The following is a 20,004-nucleotide window of genomic DNA, read 5'->3' as shown; positions in this document are numbered from 1 at the left end:
GGATGGATGGATGTGTAGTGAACGTGCATTGGATCTGTAGCTGGCGTGAGTATGAGGCAAGAAAGTAACCTCCAAAATAAGACTTGAGAAACAACCTCCATGAAGTGTCACAACAGAAGCATCAAATTAAGGATAACTGATTGGTGCCCCTGGGTCACACCTTTATATGTTAGGCCCCCTATGGTACGTAACATATAAATTTGAACCTTAACCACACTCTAATACTAAACCTAACCAAGTAGCCTAAACAGGTTCTGCATTGCGGGAGCTTACACAGGCACTGATGGCTCATGTTGCTGGAAATTTGTGGGATAACATAAAAAATGAGCATCATTTTCCCACACATATCACACAGACCATTATATGAGGATATGTTGACCAAATAACTGACGTAAAATGTCAACGCGTAAATACTCCCTGCATGTTTTAATACAGTTGATTTTGAGTGCAGTCTCTTTAAATCAGCCAATAATTGAGGTCTGACTCGGTTGCTGTTGTTATCCAGTGTAATACAGAAACACAGCGCAGCCCTACGATGGGTAAACTGATAGTAACTAATAGGATCAGACAGATAATTCTGTTAGGGGAAGACAAACGAGTGCGAATAACAATCTGACAAAAGAGTAGACCAATTTCTTTTCTCCTCGTCCTCCTCCTGAGCCGCCTGTGCCTGCGGGCGAGCGAAAGGTAGACAATCCCAGAGTGACGGGAATGAAAAGAATGATTCGAGCAGCGGGCTTTCAACACCTGGTCTCTTATTTCCTCACAGGTGGCAGGTTAGGATTTATACACTAGGAAAGGACAGGGGAAGCGAGGGTGAGACGGAGAGCTAGACAATAAGGGAATAAGGTACAAAGCGCGGCAAACCCGAGGAGGGAGCTCAGGGTCGAAATTAGATGAAGTTGAGGGAAAGATGTCGAGAGAAAAATCAATGACAAAGAAAACAGAAAAAGAATAAAGAGTAAAGCGTGGGCCTATTTAAAACCAATAAATCTATATTCTTCTACTAATACCAAACAATATCACCACAATTCAACCGATTGTTGCTGCTGTGAACACACCAGGCTGTTGCATCTGTTGCATCTTCCCAAGTAGTTTCCACTCATGGATGTAATGATTGAATAAATAGAGGAACTGTTAGTGCGCATTGACTGCCCTGATAATAAGACCACTAACTAAAGCCATTCAGAGTCCACTAGCCGAAACATTGGCTTGACAGGCAGTTCAAATGTGGATCTAAGGCAGATAATACCCTGTCTTCATGCCCCCTTTGTCTCCAATCTCATATATCCAGACTTCCATTACACCAGGTTCATGGAGGTCTGGGGAAAGTTTAAGACAAAAGTTATTGTTTTTTTCTATCACAGCCTTTGAAATCATTTAGCATTTAAAGTCCAGTTCACCATTTAATGAACTGTATCATTAGACCCTTTCTGGACTCTTGGATAATTAGCCCACTTGACCTTTTCAAGCTCAAGCTACTTATAAAAGCCTCAGTTAGCTGACTTTGTAAGATAGTTGAACAGACACTCTCTGTGGTGGTTTTCAGTGAAAAGTTGACTGCACGCTGCCTTCCAAGTTTGCTTGCACAACAGTTGGATTCTTGCGATATCACGACAGAATCACGGGATGTCGAGATCACATGAAAATCCATCGTATGAGGATTCAAGTAAAGCGTTTGGGCCCGATCCTTCCAATCAGCGTCCTGTGAGGAAACACTGGCGTGGTTAAGCCGTTCAAAACAACAATGGCGGCTCCTTAAAAGGCTACATGCTGCAGTAGCATCAGCTATATCAGAGCTGGAGGGGTTTCCTTTATCTTGTCTTTAAGTCACAACATAACACTCATCCAAAGTACCATTTTAGGGTCCAAGCTGGTCCAAGCCTCGTATTTCTACAATGCCGTTCAGTGCAATGTTCATTGATGTGAGTCCAAAAAAAACAGACAGAATTGTCATTTTACCACTTTCTGATTAAGGAAGGGGGCTCACTGAAGAAAGAAGGGATTTTAAAAGGTTCACAGGTTCAGATATTGTTGTTTGTTTTGTTCGATGGAGCGTTTGGATCCGAAGATAGTATTTTGAAAGGGTGTTACATCAGACTTAAAGACTGAAAGAAACGCAAATAAAGGCAATGAAGACTTTTCTGAATGGAAAAGATGTTTTCTCTCTTCTCCCAACCGGCTTCCGCAAGAGTTTGATAGACAGATGGTTCATCTAATCACCTGCCAGGTAAGTGTCTGCCCTTTTCCAATGACGTTTCTAATGACGGCATCTCAGATGGTTCTGTGTGACAAACCATCCGGCGTGCCAGGTTGTCGTCCCAGCAACAAACAGGAAATTGGCAAAGTGAGCGACTAGCTGGTGAACATGTGGAGCATTTAGCAGCTAAAGTGCCACCTGTTCAGCTGCTTGTCAACGCAAATACCTAATTAGCCAATGACGTGGCAGCAACTCAATGCATTTATGCATGTAGACGTGGAAGTGAAAGTCATTTGTTTATTCCATAAACTTCTGCATGCACAACCATCTCTGGGGTTTACAGAGAAGGGTCAGAAACAGGGAAAATATCCACTGAGTGGCAGTTCTCGAAGGTAGAGGTCAGAGGGGAAGGACAGAAAGGCATCAGTAATTCAAACAACCGAGGTATTCAGAAGAGCAGCTCTGAATGCACAACACGTCGAAGCAGATGGGTGACAGCAGCAGAAGACCACACCGGGTGCCACTCGTATCACCTGACAACAAGAAACTGAGGCTACAGTTGGAACGGGCTCTACGAAATTGGGGAAATAGAAGATTTGGCTAAAAAAAGGTTGCCTGCTCCGATGTGTCCTGATATCAGTTCAGGTTTAAATCCAAGTATATTGGTAAACGTGACAAAAGGTACTGCAAGTTATTAAATACAACGTGTTCTCATCGATGGGTTTGTATGATCCTGCATTGCAGCATTGTGTGTTTATGTGCCAGCCACAAGCTTCATAAATAGGGTTTAACCAGTTTAAACGTCTTTTACGGTACGCTTTGTAGATCTCGGTTGCTTTGTCTCTTTGTTTTAACAGAATAAATGATTTCAGTAAGGGAACATCTGGATCTCACCTCGGCCGAAGAAACTCAGTTTTTTGCTGCTTTATTCAGTGTTTCTATTTCCTGAACGATGAACACGACAACAACGCCCATGACCCCATGCTACTTCAGGACGTCACCAAAATCTGACTTTTGATTCAAGATTCAAGATTCAAGAAGCTTTATTTATCCCGAGGGAAATTATTTTGCAACAGTTTCAATACAAAGGTGGGAAAGGATCAGAGTGACAATAAGCATCAAACATCAATCAAATCAAAATAAAGCTAACATCAAATAAATCGAGCAATGAACCAAGTGTGACAGAGTGCAACAGACATTGTGGTTAAACGCAGGTTTATACGATATACAACAATACGCAGCGTGCAGTTTAGCAGCAGATTGAAATGAAATAAGTACAAACTAAAGAAGTGAGAAGGAGCGATAAGTTATAAGTGTTAAAAATGTTAAAAATGTAGCAGCATGTCCTACAGAACTAAGTGACAGTATGGCACAGTGGAGTGCAGCAGCATGTCCTACAGAACTAAGTGACAGTATGGCACAGTGGAGTGCAGCAGCATTTCGTACTGAAGTAAGTTACAGTAAACCACAGTGAAATGTAGCAGCATGTCCTAAAGCACAGTAAGTGTAGCAGCAGATAGTTACAGTACCATTAAATAAATAAATAAAGTGATGTAGTGGTGATATAAAGAGACAGTGTAAAGTGTAGCAGCAGTAAGTTACAGTTTTGAGGAAAAAAATGACACACTGTGCATTTAAACTAACCAAATGAATGGTGAGGAGTAAATATAACCTAATGTAGTGTGTCATGTAGTGCAGTGGAAGATTACCCATTATAAAATTAAAATGAACACATCAAATGAAGTGTCTACAAACTGAACAGTCCGTGGGTCCATGGGGTAATTCCCACCACTGCTGACACTTATCTACCATTGAGAACCTGTTCCCGTCTTGATGAAAGTAAATCTGTATCGAAGTCTTTGTTTGGAGCGGCTGATTGACTCGCTGTTAGAGGGATGTTGGCTGATGTTCAGTTTAATCTGTCGACTCCATTTCCTTTTTATTTGCTGTTACTTATTGTTTTCTCCTTTGATTTATTGCCCTTGGCGTTCTCTCTCCGTCTGGTGTTTTCTGCCTCCTTCACTGATTGCATCTTATGTCGTTTTATATTTCCAAAATAGTGAATTATACGACACTTTGAGTTGCAGTTGAAAAGACAAATTGCACTGATTTTATTTGTCTTTCTCCAGTGTATGCACGCATACATACTGAACAAAGCAATCATCATCCGCTCAGAATAAATGGTTCATAACGAGGGAGAAAGCCATTTACTCTATTAATTACAATGAGGTTTGTTTAATTAGCATTAAAATACTTTGTTACCCGAATCAAGTTCATCTAATAAACTCACACGGACTAATGAGTATACACAATTGGATAAATAGAGTTTATAGTGTATGCGTAGTCATTTTGTTTTGCCTGGTGGAAAATAGCACGATGCGGTGTGTTCATGTCTAGCACATATACACTTATTAATGTGCACAAACAACAAACACGTACCCAGAACACACTTACACTTAGCATTAGTGGCAGATTAACCAACCAGACTGTAAACCTTTTATGAATAAATAAAGTGAAATCATCCCATGGTCTTTTTCGGCAAATAAACGGATCAAATAAGCCATTGTTTTTTTTTGTGTAACAACTTTTAATGGAGAAATTCGATGGAGTTGCTAACAGCGGAATGTGGCTAACACTGATTAGCTCGGGGCAGCACGATGAAGGCATTCAAACGTCTTTTATAACCAATAATACTGCTGAAAATAACAGCAAACCTCTGCAGCAGCATGAGAAGAGTCCCTACACACAAAACGAAGCACCAATGGGCTCCTTCCTTTGGGATTGACTTTGGTAATCCACTTGAATGGACTTTACTATGAGAGGAGCTGGTACAGGGGCCAATAGATAAGTCTTTAAAACACTTTTTTAATAAACTCTGGGTTCACTAACTACGTTGTTGGTGCTTTGTTTTCTGTGTAGGGACTCTTATGACAAATGTACTGACGTAATTGATGATAAAATTGCCCGTAGGTGTGAATGGTTGTCTGTCTCTGTTCGTCTCTATGTGTCCTGTGATAGACTGGCGTCCTGTCCAGGGTGTACCCCGCCTCACGCCCGATGTCAGCTGGGATCGGCTCCAGCCCTCCGCGACCCCGACAGGGACAAGCGGTTGAAGAATGAATGAATGAATGTTACTAAAAGACAGATGTTTTCACTATATTTCTTTACATATAAGCAACAGGTTCATCCAGTCAGTTGTGTAAGACCTGGACAAAATTTAAGGTGATGTAAGAAATAACTACCTGAATGAGAAATAAGTCAAACTGAGGCTCAGAACAAAGAATGACATGTTCATTGTTTTTTTCATTTTCATAAAAAACGCCTCTGCTAATGCTCACATAAATCATTGCTCTCTCAATACCTAAAATTAACCACAGGAATTGTATAATTAGAGGAAATGCGTAGGGACCTGTCAGAATCGACTCAAGAGATGACAGCAAATTGTGCTTTCTCTTCGTGGTTAATGAGTTAGAGCGGCACATCGCAATGTTCAAGTCAGTCAAGTGGGGGATGTGAGGAGCGATTCGCCGCACACGCAGAGGGACGCAGGCGTCGCTGCACGGACGAGTTAAAGTTTGATCGTCACCAGCTTAAAAGATCATTTAACGAGTCGAGAAAGTCGCAGTTTGTCGCAAAACTAATAAAGTTTAAGGCTGTGAAAATACAAAATTAGAAAGAATACACACCCCAAAGTCCTTTATCAACATATAATGTGACTCACATGCAACACAGCAGGTAAGATAATGTTACATATGGAGCAAAGCCCCTACCACAGCGACTTCCTGGTTGATCCAATCAGGAAGTGCCAACATGTCAGTTCTCTGAGTGTCCACTAGGGGCAGGTTTCATTACAGAGCAGTTTCTCATTGACCCCCATGTTAAACAGACCGTTTACACAGATTCATTAAACCTGTTTAAGGACAAAAGAACTTTCTAGTCTGTGTGTTTAGGTCAAATCTCCATGACAACATTGAGGGGGGTGTTTTTTTTTGGACCAGGCTAGTTTTTATTATATTGGAGGTTAAAGTTTATGAAAAATTAGGGGCGTGGCCTCTTGATTGAGAGCTGGAGTTACAAGATGGTTTGGATCAAGTTGAGAGAACGGACCCCGGCTGAGAGTCTGCGTCCATTTTTTATACAGTCTATGGTTTTAACACAGCAGGTAAGATAATGTGACATGTGCTGTGGAACATAGCTAAGTTAGCTAGCTAGCTGTGTGACGTATACTGTGCGAGATGAGATGATGTAGTTCACATAAAACTAAGTGGTATTATGACAAATCCACGACATAGTGACTTCCAAAATTCTCTTTTAAATTGACAAAGGTGATGTAATCAGAACATATTTGTCTCTCCTCGTTCACTACTGTACATATTTGTTCCGAGGTAAACCCATTTAAGGTCCCTCCACCTTAAATGGGAGGGACTTCACTTCTCTATCTCTTCTCGATTCAGCCTTTTGCGAAACTCCAGATCTGCTTTTTCACACCAGTAACTCTCCTGAGCTCTAAAACCAGCGAGCCAGCGCTTCATAGTCGGCACCAAACAACAAACTGTTTCCCTGTTTTTGATGTTTTTTTCACTGCAAACTCAGCTGTGACACAGGAATCAATGCAAAGGCTGATTACACTGTACGGTGTACCGAGACAGAAGTGGCCTCGGCCATTAAATCTGTTATTGAGAACGCGTGTGAGGGACATCATCAAAGGTTAAGTACCTGTGATTAACAGGCTCACCTAAACTGACTTCATGGAGGTTTTATGTCACGGTTTCATGTCGTTGGAAGGCGTGTTTCATACCGTCTGGTTGGCTCTTTCACTGGAAATCGAACCCCCTTAAGCTTAGCTCCATTCTCTGGACTTTGAGCCATACACACTTGAATGAGTGTGTGTGTAGGTGTATGTTAGAAAGAAGAAAAGAAGGAGATGGTGAAGGAGTTGTGAAGTTGATAAACTGACAAGTGTGTAAGTATTTTAGCCGGTAAACTGCGCTTCGCTTCATGCCAATCCGTGTGTTTGTGTTTGTGTGTGTGTGTGTGTGTGTGTGTGTGTGTGTGTGTGTGTGTGTGTGTGTGTGTGTGTGTGTGTCAAACTGTCAAAAGGCAGTGGAACAGACAAATCCCCAAAGCACATCACCTTCAAAAAGGAAGACTATCCAGAGACTGTGAACGTGAGTGTGTGAGGGGCAGGAAAAGGGTTGTGTTGTGGTGTGTGTCTGTGTGTGTGTGTGTGTGTGTGTGTGTCTGTATGAAGCAACTTTATCAGACAGAGTTACACTACAGTATTGTTCCTTAATTGTTCAGAGGAGAGATGGGTAGCGTCGAAGCAAGAGAGAAAGAAGAAAAGGAAGAAGAAGGGAAGGAAAGGGAGGAAAAAAGCAAAAGAGGAAGTGGAGGGGTAGAAAAAAACAGAACAGACTGTGCACGGATAAAAAAAACAGTGGAGGAATGATGAGAAAAGGGATGCAGGGAGAGTAAAAGATGAATGAAGGAGCCGAGGCTTAAAGGATGGGGAAGCAGCAAGGGAAGGGAGAAAATGATGGAGGGAATAAGGGAGAAAACCGGGAGGACGGCAGGGGATGGATGAAAGAATTGCAAGAGGGATGCAAGGGTTCAGTACGGGAAGAAAAAGAGGAAAAGGGTGAGAGGAAAGCCAGGGTTTTTCCTTCATAGAAAAACACAAACTGCCTTAGTTCCACCTGCAGCTCAGACACACACTATTTTCTAACAGGTGTTGCAGTTGCGGCGTTACACCATTGCTGATGTGATGGCGCTGTAGTGTGATCACAGGGAAAGGCGCTGCCAAAACTACAGCAGAGGAAGACAAGGCGTCATTTCCATTTCGCTCGTTTCAATGCGGCTCTCTAACGGCAGCTATGTTCCCCTCCACATGAGTCCCTGAATACGATGTAAGCGTGCGTCTTCTGACACCGTACAATGTAAGGAAGTAATTTTTCTCCACTTTAAACGTTTAACAGCGTAGTGTGTGTCTAGAGCTTCTGTTGTGAAAGGTACAAAAGGAAGAAGTGAAGCTAGGCTGTCTTTGTCGAGGTCGAAAGTAAAATAGTTTTCCGTCTGATCCATAGATGAATACGGTCGAGCAGCAGCCTGGAAAATCGACCTTGATCTGAAAAAATCCAGTAGTATAAAATAAAGCACTACACCCCTGATCATCCGATGACAGGAACCCAGTGTCCCAAAATGCTTGATCCAGTTGAAGGTTTGCATGTGTGCGCACGAAACCCTGACAGTCACAGGGTCGCATGAGAGCACACTGGGAAAAAAGAAGGAGAGAAAGACGAATCCCTGTCAGGTGATATGATGATAATTTCCCTGAGAATGCAGTTAATGTTAGTCACATTAAAAGAAAAAATCAGAGAGAGGAGGAACATAGACGACAGCCTTATGAATGTTGTATTTAATTGAATTCATGCAACGTGCGTACAGGCTGTGTGTGTGTGTGTGTGTGTGTGTGTGTCTGTATGTGCTCACTAATCTATATTCCAAGCTCCTCCAACACTTGACAAATAACATCAGGGAATTGTAGGAAGTCTCAAGGCTGCACACGCAAAACACACACACACACACAGACACACACACAGACAGGTGTGAAGCAAAGACTTTCTCGTGAACTCCCCGGGATTCCTTTGGGACATACAGGAAATATGTCATGTGGCAAAGTGCTGAAATGTTTGTGTATGAACGTCTGTGTGTGTGTGTGTGTGTGTGTCTACAGCAGGAATAATGCATGTGCACAGGTGCATGACAGCTTCTGCCATGGCAACTTTCTATCAAGTTTAGATGCAAACAAGCATGCTTACAGGTATAATCTATTGCAGGAGCATGTTGAACACACACTGATTTTACACTCAAAGACGTGTCTGCTAAACTCCAGAGCACCGAGGAGCGAGCGTCTAGGGGGAATATGAGCACAGGTGCTGCTGTCGTGATCACCGTACTGTATAGATAAACATGAAGCGCCGGGGTGTTTTACAGCTGAGGGACTACAGATGTCACCTGGCTGTCGTACGCCTTTCTGCATCCCGGGTCTTTTACAGCACATCAGAGAACGGGACCCGACGTTATGAATGCATAACTGCCTCTTTGAGCAGAAAAAATAGTGTTACAGAAAAAACAAACAACACAAGAAAGCAAAGAAAAGCTGCCACAGATGACTTAAAATTAAACCCAACACTTACAAGGAAAGTTTTACCAAATCCTTTACATTCATTCATCTTCAACCTCTTGTCCCTTTCGGGGTCGTGGGCTGCTGGAGCCGATCCCAGCTGACATCGGGCGTGAGGCGGGGTACACCCTGGACAGGACGCCAGTCTATCGCAGGGCACATAGAGACGAACAGAGACAGACAACCATTCACACCTACGGGTGATTTAGAGTCATCAATGAACCGAACACCTGCACGTCTTTGGATTGTGGGAGGAAACCGGAGAACCCGGAGAAAACCCACACAGACACGGGGAGAACATGCAAACTCCACGCAGAAGGGCAAGGTACCCTCTTGCTGTGAGGTGACAGTGTTAACCACCATACCACCGTGCCGCCCCCAAATCATTTACAACTGATTTGAATTTAAGATGCAGTAGGTTAAAAAAATTGCAGCTCTCACTCTCTTGTCTCTGTCCTGAGCTCTCTCTATCCAGATCCAAACCCCATAGAGAATCTCTGGAAAATCCTTTTGCAACAAAATAATGTCTAAGAAACCCACTACAGTTACCGACGAACGGACCAAGATCAAAGCAGAGCAGTGTGAGGAACTAGTGATGTCCTGTGGGCGCAGATGTGCTGAAGTCATTCAAAGCTGTGGCCTCTTAACTTCCTGTTCATGTTTGAATCCTAGAGAAGAAAACACTGTTTACATCTTCTCTTCTGACACAATCAACACTGTTCTCTAATTTAGCTCACTGCTTTCCTTTCAACAAAATTAAGGTTTTTGTTCGAGTGCCTTGGTTATTTAAAAAACATGCTAGTACAGCAGTGGTGTAGCAACAGTTTAAGATTAAATCAAGCATTGGTAATGGGTTCTCTAATTTTGATCACCAGTGTACTCTCACTTACATCCCTCCAATTCTCAAGTCTATCTTACTCTCTCACCTGTCCCTCTTCATTTCATGCACTCCCCTTTTCCCCTGCTTGTCTGTCTCCTCCAGTCGTTCTCCCCCTCTACATCCGTCTCCAATGACAGGACCGAAAGGAGATCAAACGGGAAGGAAATTGTAAAATAACTGCAGTGAGAGAGGCGCATATGAATGAGGAGATAGCGGTAGTCACAGCGTGCAGCAGGGGAAATCTTCAAGGAGCCATGCGGGATGTAATTCGCACTTTACCTCGCACTTACATATGATTTCAAAGGGCTCTCCGGGGAGTTGTAACAGGACAATGTGATGCCGGATTATCACCTTGGATTTCATATTGGAACACATCTTGGCAAGGATATCGAATGGTTCAGGGCTTCTTTTTTTTTACAGTGTAACAAAGCATACTGATGTAAGAGTATGTTCTTCCATTTTAACTGTTTTCACATCACAAGAGCTTCTCTGGGAGACAATTAAGAACATCAATGAGGCCAGCATACACTGAAGTATCCTCTTCTAATGAGGCTATATTAAATATAAGTTATAATACAGTTGAAGCATATCAAAGTGTCCTGTCCTAATAAATAAACTGTATATTAAGCTATCCTGTAGGGATGCCAGGATTAAACCATTTTGCCATAACCTTGGTTACATGACTGTAAGAATTATAGAAGCTACGATAGCTACGGTGTCCTGACCCTGCATTGTAGCCCTAAAAATTAATCTTGCATAACGAATGTGTGAGTGCACCAGGTTGGTTTTGAGTGTGAAAGAGTTGTCGATCCACTCATCTGAAGCCTTGAGAAGAAGGGTTGTAAAAATGTAAGAGGGTAACTGAGATTCAAGCTTTGTATTTGACAAAATAGCGTCTTGAAACTGCAGCGTGGAGCATTTTGGATACCTCTAAAATGAGCGGGGAGTTGTAGAAGATGGATATCAGGTTTGCAAAGCGTGGCGTCTAAAAGTGACTGCAAAGGCTCCAACACTTCAACCATGTTTTTCCATCTTTTCTGACCTATAAATGTAGTTATAATGTTTTAAAGTCATGTTAAAAAAGAAGCCAGGTCCAATATGTGTAATTGTTGACCACCTAAATAGCATTTTGAATTAAACACGGCACCCCAAACACGTTCTTTATCATCCAGAAAACCTCCAGATGACCTAAAGTATAATGGGACTTTGGAAATATTTGTTTTTGTGTTTTAAAGTAAGTATTTCTAAATGATTCAATTGTAAAATAGATATTAATAATAGTAATAATTAAATCATTCAAATCATCAAATCGACCTAAAGGAACATTGTTGCTACAGTACAGTGTACAGGACACTGAAAAATTATATACATGCCAACTTTAGGTTTTCCCAGTTGTCCTCATTAAATTAGGAAAAGTCATTATTGAATATGAAGCAAAGCATGATGTCATCCATGTGTTTAGAGGTGTTAAGAATTGAATGGGGTCAAATTAACCACAAGGATAACAGGAGGGTTAAAAATGCTGTCTTTTTCCTCCCATAGTGTCCAATAACACATTCCCTGATTAATGAAGACTGTGATATTTCCTCTGACTGTGATATTCCTAATATCAAGTTATAATAAGGAATAGCAAATTAAACCCAGACATGGTGATGCAGGACACAGAGGGGTCTTGATTTACCTAACTGCATTCACCGCAGGTGCAAAAAGAATAAAAATGCATGGCTCGAGCCGAAGACTGGAATTTAAATGAGCTGTTCTTGTTTGCTCTGTCAATCCAGATAATCGAGTTATTCCACCGCTGAAGTGCGATAACGTAAATTGAGTACATTAACGAGTTTAACACCAACTGAGAATAGTAAGGTATTTAAAGTCTTTCATTTAACATGGGGAAATTACACCTTATCTCACAGTTATAAACAGTTCAGTTGCATACCATCAGCATGCTGTGGATGCTATAGAGAACATATCCCTGCCTCGCTTCTTAAATATTCTTACCTGATTGAATATTTTTTATTTTTGTGCAGGTGGTTCGGGCATCTAGTAAGGATGAACCCTGGGCGCCTCCCTAGGGAGGTGTTCCAGGCACGTCCAGCTGGGAGGAGGCCTCGGGGAAGACCCAGGACCAGGTGGAGAGATTAGATCTCCACACTGGCCTGGGAACGCCTCAGGATCCCCCAGTTAGAGCTGGTTAATGTGGCCCGGGAAAGGGAAGTTTGGGGCTAAAGCTGCTGCCCCCGTGACCCGACCCCGGATAAGAGGCTGAAGATGAGATGAGATGAGATGTAACAAGAAAATTGGTTGCCTAACCTTACAAATTAGTTTTGTAACACTTTACAATGTTAAGGTGTTTAAAACAGCGACCGTAATCCTGAAAAATACCTAAGAATACAGTTTAGTTGTGTGGGAATGTACTTTTTGGAGGAGACAGGATTGTGGATTAAATATTAACCAATGAACAGTGGTCTGAGCAAACTCACTGGTGTAATTACATAAAGAGGGATTATAGTGGATTATAACTGCCCCTGTCGACCCTAAAATGAATAGCCAGATTGAGAAACAGTTGTATATCATCGACAAATAAAACCGTCAACACACAGTGTCACAAACTATCGCCTTTTTTAAATGTTTTCAGTTTGGTTTGTTTGTCTGTTTGACCATTAAACTTGGTGGAAGGGTGAGGCTCTTCCACTTATTCTCTTATAGCGTGCTCACACTGTCCTCCCGCACCGCGACCCGGACTTTAGGGTACTTGTCCCCCCTCCCTCTCCCCCCCGCGCCCCAGGCCCGTTTGTACTCACACTGCCAGGGCCGGCCAATGCTTCTTGCTGTCCATACGCCATCACGGCGTAACACGTCACACGCATTGATCGCGTGTGTGTGGCTTTGTTTACAAATCTTTCCACAGACGTCGGAGTTTTTGTGCGTCTTGTCGACTGTTTTTGAATATTTTCATCCGACCAAATCTGCAGTAAACACTCCACCTCCGCACCACACCAACGTGAACCTTTCACCGCCATTGTTGTTGTTGTTAAATGTCCGCGCATGGTCCGTCCTTCTATTTACATGTCCGAACAGGCGCACATAACGCTACTGCCGTAGGGCTCGTGCTCGTGCTCGTACACGTGCGCACGCTCGTGCTCGTACATGTGCAAACGGCTCCGCTAAAGCCCACCTCTTTCAAGCGGGCCGTGGACGGTCCACTGGCCGCACTTGAGCGCGGAGCGGGTGCACTCACATGGCTTAAAGGTACTAGACTTTAGCTGAAAAACCGGTTTTGGCCGCGGCCAAAACGACAATGTGAGCACGCTCTTATTCTCTCTATTCTGTCTCTGTTTTCTTGCCCTCCTTTCCCTTCTCTTTACTCCCTCGTATCAGCTTTACCAATCACGCCGCCTCATATTTACTGTTCTCTCGCTCAGATAAAACATTTTCAGGCCACAACAGTTTTAAAGAGTAGGCTATAAAGCCACTCAAGGTCTCTGTGATAAAATGATAAAATGGAGACTGTATGTACTGTAGATAGCCTGAGGTCTCCACAGCTTTAAGTGAGCCTGTTATTTTCAGTGTTTACGAGTATTCGCCTGTAACCATACAAGATCATTTAAGTGCTCAACAGTGTGAGCAAGTCTGATAAAGCCTAAGAAAACTAGGATAAAAGATGCTGAAGTGGAAGGATAAAGGCAAAGAGAAGAGGAGCTATAAATCCAGTCAGGTTTTGATGCATGCGAGTCTCATATCTACTCCGATACCAAGAGGAAGCGTTTGAAAAATCTATTCTTTTTCTCTGTTCGTCATTTGAACCCGAAGTACAAAAGTTATCTCAAGACACTTTACATAAAGAGTAGCTCTAGACCAGCCCCAAGAGACCATCCTGATCGTGCGTGCACCTTTGTATTTAACTCACAGATCAGTTTGGTAACCTGCAGCAGAGAAAACTTGGAGAAGAGCAAAGCGAGCAAAACGATCAGCGTTGGTTTTGAGGCGGCTCAAAGTGTGACACAACGAGATGTGACTGTTCAGTGTAAACAACATGGGGGCTTCTGCAGATGAGATGAGCGCAGCTATCGCTAACGCTTTTCTCTCTTGGATCCTCCTGTTGGAATATGGACCGGGCTCCTGAAATTGTGCCTTTTATCTGTAAATTTGCGTTACACAAACATACCCTTTACCTACATGTTGTTAACTTTCTGACCTTTGCTTTGACACTGTTAGTACGTCATATACTTTGTTGATCTGATTGGTTGATTCGGCCTGTATGTTGGTGACAGACAGATGGGTTTATCCAATCAGCAACCAGTATTTTCGCCCCTTCCCAAAAGATCTCCAAACGAGAGTTCGCAGATGGATTTGCTGAGCAAATGCGAATCAATCCATCAGGTTAGGTCTAGACCACACTATCGACCTTTTCAAAGATGTAAACATCAACATTCAAAAACAGTCCTATTTTATTTCCTGTTGCAGTGAATGGGATTCTGTTGAAAAGGTCTACAGGGCTGGTAAGTCCCGCCCCTGTAGACCCCATGGGACCTCAGCTCCTGAAAAATTTACATTGGTATCTATTTCAATGGAACAATTATTTTCTGATCCCAGTCATTATCTGTGCTGGATTACACGTGTTTGTGGAATTAAATGATCATTTTTCATGTTGAGAGTTTGACAGTTTATTGTAAGATAGTTCAGTGAAAGGCTTTGGAAAAAGCATAATGAGAATGACTACCTTTTAACGTTCCTATGCGAAGTCATGTCGTCACGCTTTCCCTCCACTTCTCAACTAAGAGTGCTGCATCTCCTGTAAACATTGAGATCAAGATGCCAGTGTGTTTTGAGCCATCCAAACTAACCCTTTCACGCCTTCTTCAGAAAATCCCTCTAAAAGCCCAGGGAACCGTAACAACATGATGCTTCCTCTCATCCCCAAAAGAGTTCATTTGGCCATTTGGTTAGAAATCTAGCATAACCGAGCATTTATTAAAGGCTTTTTTGTATACAAACTGATGCTAATGTCTTTGCAGTCATGACAGATGCTTGTCTGCTCTCTGAAAGTGTGTGGGATAATTTGATTTTGTTAGCTGCTATACTATAGGGAGCTCCCCGAAGGCTTAAATCTTAACTGCTAAACCACTCAAAAACACACCAGAAAGAGCGGGCACAACATCCCTGTATCAGATGTTTAGCTTTCTAAATCCTCATTATTACTCTATCCTTCCTTAATTCTATCTTCCATCAATTTATTTCAATCATCCTGAGCCATCGCAGAGACATTAAAACAGATAAAGGGATAAATCCCCCTCTGGATCCAATAAATCTACCTCCAACTTGGAAAGCCATTCTAGCGCTCCTGCGTTTGTTGTCCCAGCAGCTTGTTCTCGCTTGACAAGTAATATGCTTCATTACAAAGCACGACAGGCAGTTTCCATTTTCTAAAAGAATGAAAAAGAACATCATTGCCTAATGGTTACTGATCAATATTTAATGTGCATAAACGATTCGTAAAATACTACTTTTTCCCCATTGTTAAGAGCACTTTAATACTTTTGGATCTAATTAAAAGTCAACAATTTAGTGAAAGTACGTGTCTATTTCTTGAAAGCTTGAAAGTCTTGTCTGCTGTCTCACAATAGTAAGATACCCTGTGCCATGCCTTTGTTCCCACGACAAATGACATCAACCCTGATGACCCTGATTCTTACCCTGACCAGTCTCACTCCTCATGCCTAAAACTAAACAACCCAACCAACAAAGACGATGAGTACCAGCCAATCAAGGGCGGGTCATACCTTCGTCATCATAGGAAAGTCCAACAACGTTATCCTGCATAAGCATTCATTCATTCAACTTCAACCGCTTGTCCCTGTCGGGGTCGCGGGGGGCTTGAGCCGATCCTAGCTGACATCTGGGCGTGAGGTGGGGTACACAGAGACGTACAGAGACAGACAACCATTCACACCTACGGGCAATTTAGAGTCATCAATGAACCGAACTCGTGCACGTCTTTGGACTGTGGGAGGAAACCGGAGAACCCGGAGAAAACCCACGCAGACACGGGGAGAACATGCAAACCCCACACAGAAGGGCCTTAGCCGGAGCGCAAACTGGGAACCTTCTTGCTATGAGGCGACAGTGCTATCCACTATGAGCTATGCACGTTTTCTGCATTAGGGTCTGTTGGACAGGCTTTCGGTAGAATAGGACATTTTTCTGACATTTTGGGGCTTGGGAATAATAAACTGTCAGACCAGTGGGCATTTCTCCCATGAAGTGAACAATATCCTCTTCTTTTAAATATCACAAGGGCACACAAAAGAAACAATAGGCAGACATTTTAAGTTTTTCTGTTAGAAAATGACGGAGAGTGCCAGCCGGAGAGTTAAAGCTACTTAAAATCAGGAAGTCACTTTGTTATTTCTTCCCATTTACAACTCTAGTCAGTCTTTTTAGAGGCAGCCACGGCTGGAAAATCACAATTTACAAACACAGTCACACACAAAGCCATCCCCTCACCATTATGAGAAAGATGTAATCAGACTCAAGAAGCCTCGATCTCCGTTTTCTATTTGGAGGGAGCAAAGCAGCGCAGCAGCTAGAGGGATTGATTCACAGTTGATGAGGTATGTCTATTGCCAACCCAACACTGGAGGTTAAATCTCCGACACGCTATCACAGACAGGTCTTTGGGTCTGAAGAGAGGGGGGCGGCGGTTGTTGCTGTTTCACATGACTGATTGTCACTTTAATCTTGTGGGTCTCAGAGCCGAGAGAGACTGAGGCAATTCAGCCAAAATAAAATCCTCATCTGCTGAATGACTGAATCAAGCGCTGAAATCGTGGCTCAACACACTCACACACACACACAAACACACCAGAGACTGTGCTTGTGTACTTAAGGACGCACGAGGGGAAGCGTGTGGAGAAGAGAGCTAACGCTGAATGAATCTGATTCGTATGGGAACAACGCCAATGGGTGCTTTCACGCAATCAAGATGCAGGTTGATTTATTGATTCAGACGGACTTGGAGAGATTATTGGGATAAAAACAAAAACCTGGTTCCCTGGAGAGCTGTAATATTTGAGCCTTGGCTCTTTTCCATCCTAAAGGGGCGTTTAACTACAAGTTTGTTGTCACGATACCAAAATTATGACTTTGGTTCAATACCTGCCTAAAATATCTCAAAACAGATACTGAAACAATACCACAGCGGAAAATTAAAACATCATAAAAGTAATGGAATCAAATATTACTCTGTGACTCTGTCACTATGAAAACCACGCCCACTCTGGCTGCAGGCAGTGATGAAGCAGAGAGAAGCTGTACACAGAGACGCTGCCCCGCTGTCGCACAAAGTTCTTAAAGTACCAACACTAATAAAACGTGGAAAAGTATTGTTTTCAACGGCAGGGTACCGCGGCACCTTTCTAGTACCGGTTTACCGTGCAACACTAACTACAAGTATTCATTAAAAGGTTAAAGTAAACTAATATCCCCAATTGCGGATTTTTACGTCTTTAAAATGTTGGACCAGATCAGCAAAACCTACGTAAACCTACGGGAACACTCCAAGCCAATCTGAGGGGTACCCAACTGGGATCAGTCTCAAAAGCTGTTGACCCAAACTAACAGAGAAACAATGCCAGCACTCGCAGCATGTTGTGCTATAAATTAACAAGCAACCATAATCAAATTCCAAAAGAGCAGCACTAATATCCCAATAACAAATATTATTGTTCTCATGCTTTTAAAAGTAATTGATAGACATGATTGGACATGAGAGAAAGCCTCAAAGCCATGGTATCCTCGAAACAAAGTTGGTTATTGGTAGAAAGTGTTCCCCGAGAACGTCTCAACACAAGTGTTTACGGCCGTCCCAAATGTCAACACTTGAGAATGCAGCAAAAAGGCTGCCATCAACAAAAAGGGTTGAAACATGGTGAATCGTACAAATGGTGACTTTTGGACAGGCAGAGGCGTCTATGAGAAGTGTGTTGTGCAAGGAAAGAACAAAGAGATATTGAGAGAGAAGGTGAAAGTCTTTTACACCTCTGCACACGTATCCAAGTGTGAAGGGGTGTCTGAAACAAACATTTTGGGACGAAGGCCATCCAATCCCAGTGTTGGACAGATGAGCGGGTAGTTAGTTCAGACGCTGTTCGATGACCTGATGAAGCCTTGAAGCCTTCCGATGCGTTGAGGACACTATCAGATCTTAACCTAATTCTAACCTCAAAGTAAAGCACATCGCTGTACCTTTAGGTGTACCCACTAAAGTAGAGCTTAAACATTCACTTGGTAACATATTTGTACCTTTCTAGCCCTCAGAATGATACACATACTTACCTTGAGATCCAACAATTAGCCCTAGTGGCTGCTTTTAGATGGATTGTACCTCGGGGAACTGAAATGGACTCCAACCGTAGCCCAACCAGAAAAACAACAGTGATCCAAAAGAAAACAAAGCTTAAGCCTCCAACAGACCTCTAAAGAACCCAGGACCAGAAAAATGTCCTCACAGAGACACAAGAACCTTGCGGACAGAAACGCACACAACAGATTACTGCATGCAAACACACAAACGATGCACATGTAGGCTTTGTTTGCACATTTGCAGTGATGCACGCACATTCCCACACAAGCTCCCCCACACAATTACATTTCAATCCATCCCCTGAATTACTCTGCTCCCCCTCGAAATGTACTTTTCCTCCCTGATTCCAGCACTGATCTCATCCTCTACGGTTATGGCTCTCTAATGTGGAGCCATTCAGAATCTCTCAGAATTGGCGTCTTTCTGATAGGTTGCTATTTTTCTTTTTTTTTTCATTTAGTGTGAGAGAGAAGAAACAGTTAGCGGCAATATGTCAAGCCTGCTGATCCACTCTGATTAATTGTGCAAATCAAATGAGGGGGTGGGATGGATAGATGTGGCATTTTCAAAGGGGCATCCTGAGGCAAAATGGAGTAAGTCTGTGTGTGTGTGTGTGTGAGAGATAGAGACGCATATTTATGTATACATGTCTGACCATCTGTGTCCCTGTGGCCGTCCGCCTGTGTGTGGTTGGTGTGTGTTTCTCATCGAACATCCCTCAAGCCTTTGCGTTTGCCTGAAAAACCCAACAAATCAACCTGACGTTCTTTTTTTCAACCATTACTCATTTGGTGGACATCCGTCTTCCCACGTGACCATTCTGGCACCATGAAAAGTGAGGGTTGAGAGATTGGAAGGGGGAAAGGAAGAGGAATTACGGTCAAATCATTTTCAGATATCCATGAAAGGTTGTTAGCAGGATTGCGGTGATGGTGAAAGCATATGCTAAGAAGAACCGTACCTCTGCCTAAAGCAACAACAAAAATAAATGCAATGTTAAATAATTGGTTTCATGTTGAGACTACCAATCACTGAGCATCGAAGCATGTTTCTTAAAGGTCCCATGTTGTAAAAAGTGAGATTTACATGTGTTTGTTTAATTATAAAAGCAGGTCATAGTGCTGTAAAAATACTGTGAATGTATCAAACGCTCAATCCACAGAGAAACACGCAGTCCGTATTCAGAAACTGTGTCTTTAAACGAGCCGACAGGACTTACTGTACAGTTGTGATGTCACAAATATACTATATAAAGGTAGAAGGTGCTGCTACAGTGATGTTACAGTCCTTCCCCGGCTGCAATGACGGTGAGAGATGCTGAGAGCGCAGATGCAGAAGACCCTGAAACGCTGACCAATCGGAGCAGACTGGTCTTTTTC

The sequence above is a fragment of the Echiichthys vipera genome (genome assembly GCF_963691815.1).
Source record: "Echiichthys vipera genome assembly, chromosome: 22".
Lineage (NCBI taxonomy): Eukaryota > Metazoa > Chordata > Actinopteri > Perciformes > Trachinidae > Echiichthys > Echiichthys vipera.
This window is presented reverse-complemented; position numbering follows the sequence as displayed.